This window comes from Papio anubis, chromosome 14, assembly GCF_008728515.1.
Source record: "Papio anubis isolate 15944 chromosome 14, Panubis1.0, whole genome shotgun sequence".
Lineage (NCBI taxonomy): Eukaryota > Metazoa > Chordata > Mammalia > Primates > Cercopithecidae > Papio > Papio anubis.
The window spans coordinates 3,835,140-3,846,572 of NC_044989.1; positions in this window are offsets into that span (position 1 = coordinate 3,835,140).

Here is an 11,433-nt window from a genome sequence, read left to right on the forward strand (position 1 = left end):
TAACTATTCCCACACCCTATTCCCTTACACACACACAGCCACACACAGCCACACCCACCCACATATATATATATATATGTAAACATACTGCTAGTGCCCACTCACTCTCTCTGCCTGACTCTCATCCCATTGCACATGTCCCGAGGATGGAGGACTGCCCTCCAATTTCTTATACCCTCCCACCTGCATCTGTAAGTAATAAATCTTTGAGCTAGTTTCCTGTTGTGCGGGTTGATTTTGTGTTTTCCAACTGAAGAACCAGGGACTGCCTCAGGCTGGGCTTTGCCTGGGATGCCAGGGAGGCAGTTAGTGGGGACAGAAGGTTGGACTTCTAGCACCACAGCAATGGCCAGAAAGGCATAAACTGAGCACGGGTCAGACAAGAGCCACAGGGGTGTCTGCCAGTATAAACACGTTTCCCATGTGAGGGACTCCCTGGTTGTGGGTTGAACAACGAGGCATGAGGCTATCCACAGGTAAAAGAGGCATTCCATGAAAGGTGCTCTGTAAATGCTGACACCCAGCTCCCCCTTCATCTCCCATTAGGGCAGGGTTGCCAGCCACTCTGGAATGAGAACCTCAATTTAGCTGGGGCTCTGAAAACACAGGTACACTCTGGTGACTTGCCAGCAGACAGTGTTTACATAGCAAGTGCCATATCTTAGCGCAACCAAAACGCCGTATTTCACCGGAGTGACTTCGTCCATGGGTGGTGCTGAAATCACAGCCGCAGCCCAGGAGTAACTCTGTCCATGGCGGCAATTGAAATCACAGCTGGAAACAGGGGGTAACTCCTTCTGTCCATGAAATCACTGAAGTGACTTTCTGTCCAAGGGCGCTTGAAATCACAGCCGAGTCTACAGGAGTTACCCCTGTCCATGGGTGGTGGCAGAGATGAACTGAGACACCACAGACACACAGCCAGAGTTCATAGAGTGACTCCCTGTCCATGGGTGGTGCTGAAATCACAGCTGGAGTTCAGGGGGTAACTTCCTGTCCATGAAATCACTGAAGTGACTTTCTCTCCATGGGTGGCGCTGAAATCACAGCCGGAGTTCATGGAGTGACTTCCTGTCCATGGGTGGCCTGGGCAGTGAATCTTCGGCTGTGCCCCATGCCCTATGTACTGTTATTACATTCATCCTTGGAAGCCACTTCAAAAACATTTCTAAACAAGGCAGATAATTGGTTGAAAGCCATCTGTTGTATGTAAACCAGTAAATGAGAGATGTGTACATCTTCTTCAGTTTATTATTTTGAAAATTTTAAAACCACCTTTCCAGTAAAAATATTCCAAAGACTTAAAGGAACAGTAATAGTCATGCAACTACAGAAAAACAGCAGATATTAGACTGAAGTGTGGCCTGTGACCTCTAAGAGTCTGCAGTTGGAAACAACTTCCCTGGAAAGTTATGTCCAGTGTAGACTGGATATATTCAGTCTTCTTTTGGAAGAAAAATAAAATTTCCAAAAAAAGAAATGTTTTTTAAAATAAAAAGTAACCAGTGTCATACCTTTTTGTAAATTTATTTTTTTTACATTTACATTTTATCTGGATATTTCTTTCTTTAATCCCTTGAGCTCCCATGAATATTTCTCAAACCACACAGTCACTCTTTCTGAGTTAAAAACCAAAGAAATCAAATGTACTGCAATTCAGAGATGAAATGCTTTTTGTTTCCCTCAAAATAAAACTAATGGAAAGTAGCAGGTACTCCCTAGCAAAAACATGGTTGTTACTTAATGTAGTCTCAACAAATAGACTTCCATTGGAGCTGATTTGAGCCCCACACAATCTGAAAGCTCTTTATGTAAGTCCATCATGACGAATAAGCAGCCCAGTAGATCTTAGAACCACTGGAAAGAAACAAATAGAAATAAGAAAAAAAAATCAAAATGTTATGAAATAGTTTGCATTTCTTTTCTATCTCCAATTTAGCAGCATGTTCTCATTCTGTAGAAATATCACCTTTCAAGTTTCCATGTTGTCAAAGTATTTAAAACTCCACTGCTAGGAAACCAGAATGATCCGTAGGGCATAGCGTGCAGTTTTTAACTCAAGCCCTATGAAACAAGCTAATGTATAGATCACCTGAACCATGCTGGGAATATCTGTAGGCCTTGCCAGGTATGCAAAAGAAAATGGCACTTCTATTTTTGTCTGGATAAGTCAAATAGCAACCAGACGACCACAGCATGAGAGTACGGAAAGTGCTCAAAATATTATGTCATTCTTCAGCATATAATAAATCCCTCCTGCAAATTAAACTTAGAGTTATCAATTGGACTCAGCTCTCAGTGGTGATTTCATCTTAGAATTTGGTAGCCGATGGTACCTTGTGCTTGGCTTTGGATGCTGGGATGCTTGGTCATTAGTCTGTAGCATCTGTCTAGCAAATTCAGAGTTTCTGGGCTTACATTTTGTGAAGTGATTTGACTTGCTTTACTTTCTTCCATTTTTTTCTAAGTGCGTTCATTTTTAATTCACTTTTTAAATACATTTCATCTCAGTCTGTTACATTTACCCTTGGAAGCCACTTCAATGACATTTTAAAATAAGGCAAAGAGAAATTGTTAGTACTTATTCTCATTACTAGTTCTGTGTTTGCTTCTACATGTGAGAAGGCGAATAGCCTGGAGGTAACCAATGATGTAGATAGCACAAGGTTTCCTGTTTAAAGGCTTCTCCTCTGTGCAGCTCTTCCTCTTTCCTCCAAGTCCAGATCACAGATAGTAAAGTATGAGACAATGCTTTCAAAATGTGTCAAGCAGCTTATGCTAAGTAAGATGCAATGCCATTTCTCCCGGGATCAAAGAGTTCTTTTCCACTTTGCCCAAAGACAAAAAAAAGTAGCTATCTTATTCAGATACTTTGTTTTCATCCCCTTTGTGGTATCTTCTGTGGGAGGCAGGAGACAGGAGGCAGGTAATGTTTGGACATCCTCTCTGTGCTGGGCACCACCAGGCTGAACTTTTTGTATGCATGGTCTTACTGAATCCTCCCAACTTTGCAAGGTTGTTTCATTGGTCGTATTTCACAGATGAGAGAACAAAGACCCAAGTTGTTAAATATATTGTAGAAATTTCGTTTAGCTTTCGTGTGCACAGTCTGCACTCTGTGATGCTGTCTGAAGAAATCGCATTTGCTGTGGTCAATGTTTGTGTTTCCTCAAATGCCTACGTTGAAACCTGAAAATCCATATGTTGAAATGTAGTAGTGTTGGAGGTGGGTCTTTTGGGAGGCAATGGATCATGAGGGTGGGGCCCTCATGAATGGGATTAGTGCCCTTTTAAAAGAGGCTCCAGAGAGCTGTGTTGGCCCTTCCACCCTATCCCTATGAGGACACAGCAAGAAGGCACTACCTGTGAAGCTGAAAGCGAGCTCTCATCGGACACTGAATCTCCTAGTGCCTGGAGCTTGAACTTCCCAGCCTCAGAGCTGTGACAAAGGCATTTCTGTTGTTTATGAGCCACCCAGTTTGTGATGGTTATAGCAGCCCTAATGGACTAAGGCAGCCCTGTTTTACTAGTGACTGACAATGGCTGACTCACAGGACCCAGGACCTGGCCCATATCTTCCTAGTACTGTAGGGCAGGGGATAGAGGATTTGAACTGAATCTAGGATCTAGAAAGATACTCATACTCAGAGCTAGAGGCAGCCAAAGCTTCCTCTGGGAAATTGAGCCCCAGGGAGGGCCAGTCTGGAGTATCCACTAGGCAGGTAGAGTGCTGCTGGGCTGCTGCTTCTGCTACTACTGCTACTACTGCTAGCAGCAATCATTCATTGAATCAATCATTCAAATCACAGGTTTTTATTCTATTATAGGGTTTTCTTCTCTTTTCTTCCCTTTCTTCCTCCCTCATCCTTTCCTTCCCTTCATAAACAGTTTCTGAGTCAGCCTCATTCCAGACATCATTTTAGATGGAAAGGACAGGACAAGGGACTGAAGTCTTGGACAGAGGAGAAGAGAGGCTCGGTGTGGACATTACTTGCAAATGCGGGTTGTTAGGGTCTATTCAAGCTTGGAAACCGTATTGATGGGTGCAACAAGAAAGGTGTTTCTGCTGATTTACATGACAAAGAACAGATATAGGCTGCATCTTCCCAGCGCTTCCCTCCAGCTCTGTTGTGGCCACCTCACTAGTGTTTTCTTGGGAGCAGATGTGAGGTCTGGACCTGGGGAGACCTTGGGCTCTGACTGTAGGAGGCACTCTGGTTTCTGCCCCTGCCACAGTAAGCAGCCACAGCTGCTGCTGGAGGACCCGAGACTGGAACGATGACCACCAGCTCTGCACGCAATGCCCCGTGTAATGGCCACTCACTGCAAACATTAGACGGTTACCCTCTGACTCCACATTTTAAATCCTGGCAGGAAACCCCTGCTTTATATTTGCTGTTATGTTTAATGATTTGTAAAATCAACAGCTATACAAATCACTACTCTGCCAGACTTGGGTTGTGATTCCTTTTTTCTGTGTCCACTGCCTGGCCTTGTTACCTTCCCTGAACAAAATATTTTTTTCCCTAGCTGTGTTATTTCTGAAGTCAGATGAAGAGCTGCCCAGGAAAGCACTGGCAGGCATTTCTGGTGACCTCTTCAGTGCTTTCCATGTATGCACCTCTTGAGAGCTTACCTCTTATGTGCACGTTAGGAAGTCACTGCATTTTGATGACAGCTGTGTGGAGGAGCCAGGGTAGGCTGTAATCTTCCTGCTTTTACAGATTAGCAAACTGAAGCTCAGAAAAAATTAAGTGGTGTGGCTGGACAATGGCAGATCCAGGACATGAGGCCAAGTCCCACATCTCGGTCCAAAGTGGGGACATTGTAGAAGGAGCATGGACTAAAGGGATCTGGAGCTCAGAGCTGTGTAGACCTATTTGCCTCCTGCACAGATCTGGGCTTGCATCCTAGCTCTGTCATTTAAATAATGGCTATTTGTGCAGGCCCATTAGCCCCACTCTGAGCTTCAGTTTGTCATCTGTGAAGCGGGACTGACAACACGCACGCATAGTGTGTGGACTATGTGGTCAAGTCAGCATCAAAGACAGAACACAGAAGAGTGGCAGGTGCAAGGCAGTTTGGCAAATGCTAGTGCTGTGTCTTGCCTTCAGATTCTTAATTCTGATACCCCAAATATCCAAAAGTTTAGTGAAACAAGTCACAGTTAGTGTTAGAGAGCTGAACCTATTCTTAAATTTATTCATGGGGATACAGATTTTTAGAGAGAGAGTGATGGTTTTTAATTTAATCTGGAAGTTGCCCAAATTCTGGATGAACTCGGAGATATTCAGGACCCGAAGTGGGTTTGGTTACGCCAACACAAGCAACAGCACCTCTAGCCCGTGGCGGTTCCCAAAGTTACTCCCATTTCGGATAACACCGCGTTCCAGCTGGGGCTCCGGGCAGGCAGAACTCATGGGATGGACTTTTGCCCTCTGCTTGGTCCCACTCACACTCTCAGTCAGTTGCACCCGTGTCCCCATGTACAGCTCTTGCAGGCTGGTGGGTGGTGCAGGAGTGCGCTTGTATCAGTGGACTTGCTTCGTGAAGGGCCCTGAGGAACCTCCCAGCTCTCAATTCTCTGCCTCATCCCACGATCTTCAGTGTCTTCCAGTGCAGCAAATTCCACCCACCGCAGCTCTTTTGACAGTTGGATAAGGGGTTAGGAAGGAGGAAGAAAACGAAAGAAATGAAAGAGGACAAGAGAGGTAGGGAGGTAAGTGAAGGCATTCTGGAACTAAAATAGTCACGAGACCCATATATGTTTGTGTGTGACTGTAAAGGAAATTGAAAAATAAAGATCCCAGGCACAATTTGTAAAGAAAGACAGTTGCTTTGAAGAACGATACTTATTTGGAATGGTCAGTCCTTGTAGATATGTGAGGAAAATCTGTCAAGACTTTATACCTGGTATTCACAGTGGCTGATAAAAGGCAAGCTCGTGCTCCAGGACGGATGCAGCTGCTAGAATGGGTGCTCTTGTGTCTAACCCAGGGAGACTTCTGATTTGGAGGCTTGAGGATCAAACTCAGTATGATGTGCTTTTGAACTCAGACACCATTTAAGTGCAAAGCTCGGAGGTTCTATGCTGTTGTGAAATAATAGCATAATGATTCAAATAATAAAAAATTAAGTGCATGCCTTGGTTTGTGTATATTATTAGGATACAAAGTGAGCTAGGGCTGCTGACATGGCAATTTTAATAAAACAAAAATGTATTTTTCCTCTGCATCTGGGAATATCAACAATCTGTGTTCTACAGGAAACTTGATCTGAGATTAGCTTATTGGAATGGATGCCCTCTGCAGTTCTAGGCCATGCTGTCAATGAGCATAGATGATGGTAGAGTGGAATGTCTGGGTACAGGCAGGTGTGGGTCCTATTTCTTCAAAATCACTTCTTTAGTTTGGAACTAAGGAATTAATGTAATTGACAGTTTAAAAAAAATTTAAAGTGGGCACATGTGGATTTAATCATGATAAAATAAAGGTGTGATTTCATTTAATCTGTTCCATTCAAAAACACTTGGGGCACTCCTGAATGTGTCAGGGATGGTGTTAGGTGCTGGGGGTATAAAAACAGGTCACAGACATGGCAGTGGGGAGGGCTACCTATGAAACACTTAGACATATTTAATTAAATATTGAATTTTTAGTGAGTAGCTGAGATCTCGGGAAATGAAATGAAAATATCCAAGGGCCAAAACAGAAGAGGAAATTGACCCCCAGAATGACAGGACCACCTTGTACCCAGGCATCCTGAGATAGGGGTCGGAGGGCGCAGTGACTGCCACCTGCTCCTTTGGGCCTTGGGCTGCAATGCTAACTCAGGGAAAATAAGTGACGTCCTGGGCTGATGCACAGTGGGGAAACGGATTTCTTATCTCTGAATGAAGCCTTCTGAAAAGATAAAATAAACCCAATTAATGTCAAACGTGAAAGACAACAGGATCCAATCCTTAAGGATGTTTAAAGATATCAAAGAAGTCTTGGAATTGTAATAAAACATGCAAGATAAGCCACAGAACTTTTAGAAACCCACCTTCCTTCATTAGGAGATAAAAGTAAAGATTATTTACAATCAAATATAGTGTGTAAATCTTGATGGAATCTGGTTAAGAAAAAGAAAACAACTGGGTACATAACGAAATGAAGGCAGAAATAAAGATGTTCTTTGAAACCAATGAGAACAAAGATACAACATACCAGAATCTCTGGGACACATTTAAAGCAGTGTGTAGAGGGAAATTTATAGCACTAAATGCCCACAAGAGAAAGCAGGAAAGATCTAAAATTGACACTCTAACATCGCAATTAAAAGAACTAGAGAAGCAAGAGCAAACACATTCGAAAGCTAGCAGAAGGCAAGAAATAACTAAGATCAGAGCAGAACTGAAGGAGATAGAGACACAAAAAACCCTCCAAAAAATCAATGAATCCAGGAGTTGGTTTTTTGAAAAGATCAACAAAATTGACAGACCACTAGCAAGACTAATAAAGAAGAAAAGAGAGAAGAATCAAATTGACGCAATAAAAAATGATAAAGGGGATATCACCACCGACCCCACAGAAATACAAACTACCATCAGAGAATACTATAAACACCTCTATGCAAATAAACTGGAAAATCTAGAAGAAATGGATAATTTCCTGGACACTTACACTCTTCCAAGACTAAACCAGGAAGAAGTTGAATCCCTGAATAGACCAATAGCAGGCTCTGAAATTGAGGCAATAATTAATAGCCTACCAACCAAAAAAAGTCCAGGACCAGATGGATTCACAGCCGAATTCTACCAGAGGTACAAGGAGGAGCTGGTACCATTCCTTCTGAAACTATTCCAATCAATAGAAAGAGGGAATCCTCCCTAACTCATTTTATGAGGCCAACATCATCCTGATACCAAAGCCTGGCAGAGACACAACAAAAAAAGAGAATTTTAGACCAATATCCCTGATGAACATCGATGCAAAAATCCTCAATAAAATACTGGCAAACCGGACTCAACAACACATCAAAAAGCTTATCCACCATGATCAAGTGGGCTTCATCCCTGGGATGCAAGGCTGGTTCAACATTCGCAAATCAATAAACATAATCCAGCATATAAACAGAACCAAAGACAAGAACCACATGATTATCTCAATAGATGCAGAAAAGGCTTTTGACAAAATTCAACAGCCCTTCATGCTAAAAACGCTCAATAAATTTGGTATTGACGGAACGTACCTCAAAATAATAAGAGCTATTTATGACAAACCCACAGCCAATATCATACTGAATGGGCAAAAACTGGAAAAATTCCCTTTGAAAACTGGCACAAGACAGGGATGCCCTCTCTCACTACTCCTATTCAACATAGTGTTGGAAGTTCTGGCTAGGGCAATCAGGCAAGAGAAAGAAATCAAGGGTATTCAGTTAGGAAAAGAAGAAGTCAAATTGTCCCTGTTTGCAGATGACATGATTGTATATTTAGAAAATCCCATTGTCTCAGCCCAAAATCTCCTTAAGCTGATAAGCAACTTCAGCAAAGTCTCAGGATACAAAATTAATGTGCAAAAATCACAAGCATTTGTATACACCAGTAACAGACAAACAGAGAGCCAAATCATGAATGAACTTCCATTCACAATTGCTTCAGAGAGAATAAAATACCTAGGAATCCAACTTACAAAGGATGTAAAGGACCTCTTCAAGGAAAACTACAAACCACTGCTCAGTGAAATCAAAGAGGACACAAACAAATGGAAGAACATACCATGCTCATGGATAGGAAGAATCAATATCGTGAAAATGGCCATACTGCCCAAGGTTGTTTATAGATTCAATGCCATCCCCATCAAGCTACCAATGAGTTTCTTCACAGAATTGGAAAAAACTGCTTTAAAGTTCATATGGAACCAAAAAAGAGCCCGCATCTCCAAGACAATCCTAAGTCAAAAGAACAAAGCTGGAGGCATCAAGCTACCTGACTTCAAACTATACTACAAGGCTACAGTAACCAAAACAGCATGGTACTGGTACCAAAACAGAGATATAGACCAATGGAACAGAACAGAGCCCTCAGAAATAATACCACACATCTACAGCCATCTGATCTTTGACAAACCTGAGAGAAACAAGAAATGGGGAAAGGATTCCCTATTTAATAAATGGTGCTGGGAAAATTGGCTAGCCATAAGTAGAAAGCTGAAACTGGATCCTTTCCTTACTCCTTATACGAAAATTAATTCAAGATGGATTAGAGACTTAAATGTTAGACCTAATACCATAAAAACCCTAGAGGAAAACCTAGGTAGTACCATTCAGGACATAGGCATGGGCAAAGACTTCATGTCTAAAACACCAAAAGCAATGGCAGCAAAAGCCAAAATTGACAAATGGGATCTCATTAAACTAAAGAGCTTCTGCACAGCAAAAGAAACTACCATCAGAGTAAACAGGCAACCTACAGAATGGGAGAAAATTTTTGCAATCTACTCATCTGACAAAGGGCTAATATCCAGAACCTACAAAGAACTCAAACAAATTTACAAGAAAAAAACAAACAGCCCCATCAAAAAGTGGGCAAAGGATATGAACAGACATTCATACAGCCAACAGACACATGAAAAAATGCTCATCATCACTGGCCATCAGAGAAATGCAAATCAAAACCACAATGAGATACCATCTCACACCAGTTAGAATGGCGATCATTAAAAAGTCAGGAAACAACAGGTGCTGGAGAGGATGTGGAGAAATAGGAACACTTTTACACTGTTGGTGGGATTGTAAACTAGTTCAACCATTATGGAAAACAGTATGGCGATTCCTCAAGGATCTAGAACTAGATGTACCATATGACCCAGCCATCCCATTACTGGGTATATACCCAAAGGATTATAAATCATGCTGCTATAAAGACACATGCACACGTATGTTTATTGCGGCACTATTCACAATAGCAAAGATTTGGAATCAACCCAAATGTCCATCAGTGACAGACTGGATTAAGAAAATGTGGCACATATACACCATGGAATACTATGCAGCCATTAAAAAGGATGAGTTCATGTCCTTTGTAGGGACATGGATGCAGCTGGAAACCATCATTCTTAGCAAAGTATCACAAGAACAGAAAACCAAACACCGCATGTTCTCACTCATAGGTGGGAACTGAACAATGAAATCACTTGGACTCGGGAAGGGGAACATCACACACTGGGGCCTATCATGGGGAGGGGGGAGGGGGGAGGGGGGAGGGGGAGGGGGAGGGATTGCATTGGGAGTTATACCTGATGTAAATGACGAGTTGATGGGTGCTGACGAGTTGATGGGTGCAGCACAGCAACATGGCACAAGTATACATATGTAACAAACCTGCACGTTATTAACATGTACCCTAGAACTTAAAGTATAATAATAATAATAATTAAAAAAAAAAAAAAAAGAAAAAACAAGGACCAATGCACAGAAGAACCGAAGACCATTTGTGGGTCATTGGGGAAATTGAATATAGACTGGATAGTAGATCAAACTAAGAATTTTTTGTTAATGTTCTCAAATGTAATAATATTGTCAGAATATTCTATTTTTAGAATTTGCATGCAGAAGTATTCAGGGTTAAAATATTATTCTATAACTTTCTAGTGGTTCAGCAAATATGTATACATACAGTCGAACATGTAGATGAGACCATTATGACAAAATGTTGATCATCCAGGGAGTGGGTATACGTGCAATCATACTGTTCTTCCTACTTTTCTGGAAGTTTGAAAATTTTTGAAATAGAAAATCGAAAAATGAAGGAACATTGTTTTCCTTGGTCTAGGTTTGGGGATGAAAAATAACCTCCCTGAGATTTTGTAGCCATAAACCTATCCTCATGAAGATTAGAGGTTGACTTTCTTCTTTCTACATGACATGAGAATCCTTGGCCTGAAAAAAATAACACAAAAGTAATAGAGGCTGAAGATACTGCTGGATGCCTGGCAGAAGGAAACACAAACTGCCTGGAGGCACAGATCCTCAGCTGAGAGTGCACAGTCCATTCTAGATGAAGCCCAGCACAGCAGGCATGCCATCCAAAATTACAAAACAGGAACAAAATGACTGTGCGAAGAGGCAAACGTGAAAGACAACAGGATCCAATCCTTAAGGATATTTAAAGATGTCAAAGAAGTCTTGGAATTGTAATGAAACATGCAAGATAAGCCACAGAACTTTTAGAAATAAAATGTAAACTCACTGAAACAAAAAATACTGATCAGATTATTAAGTGGAATGAATAATTGGGGATGTGAAATGTGAAACTGAGAAAATTACACAGAATGTACTGCAGAGCAGAGAACAGATGGGAAGTACCAGAGCGAGCCTGGGACACTGTGGACAGCGAGATGATCAAATGCACGTCTAACGGAGCTCAATGCAGCACTGGAGGAATGCAGA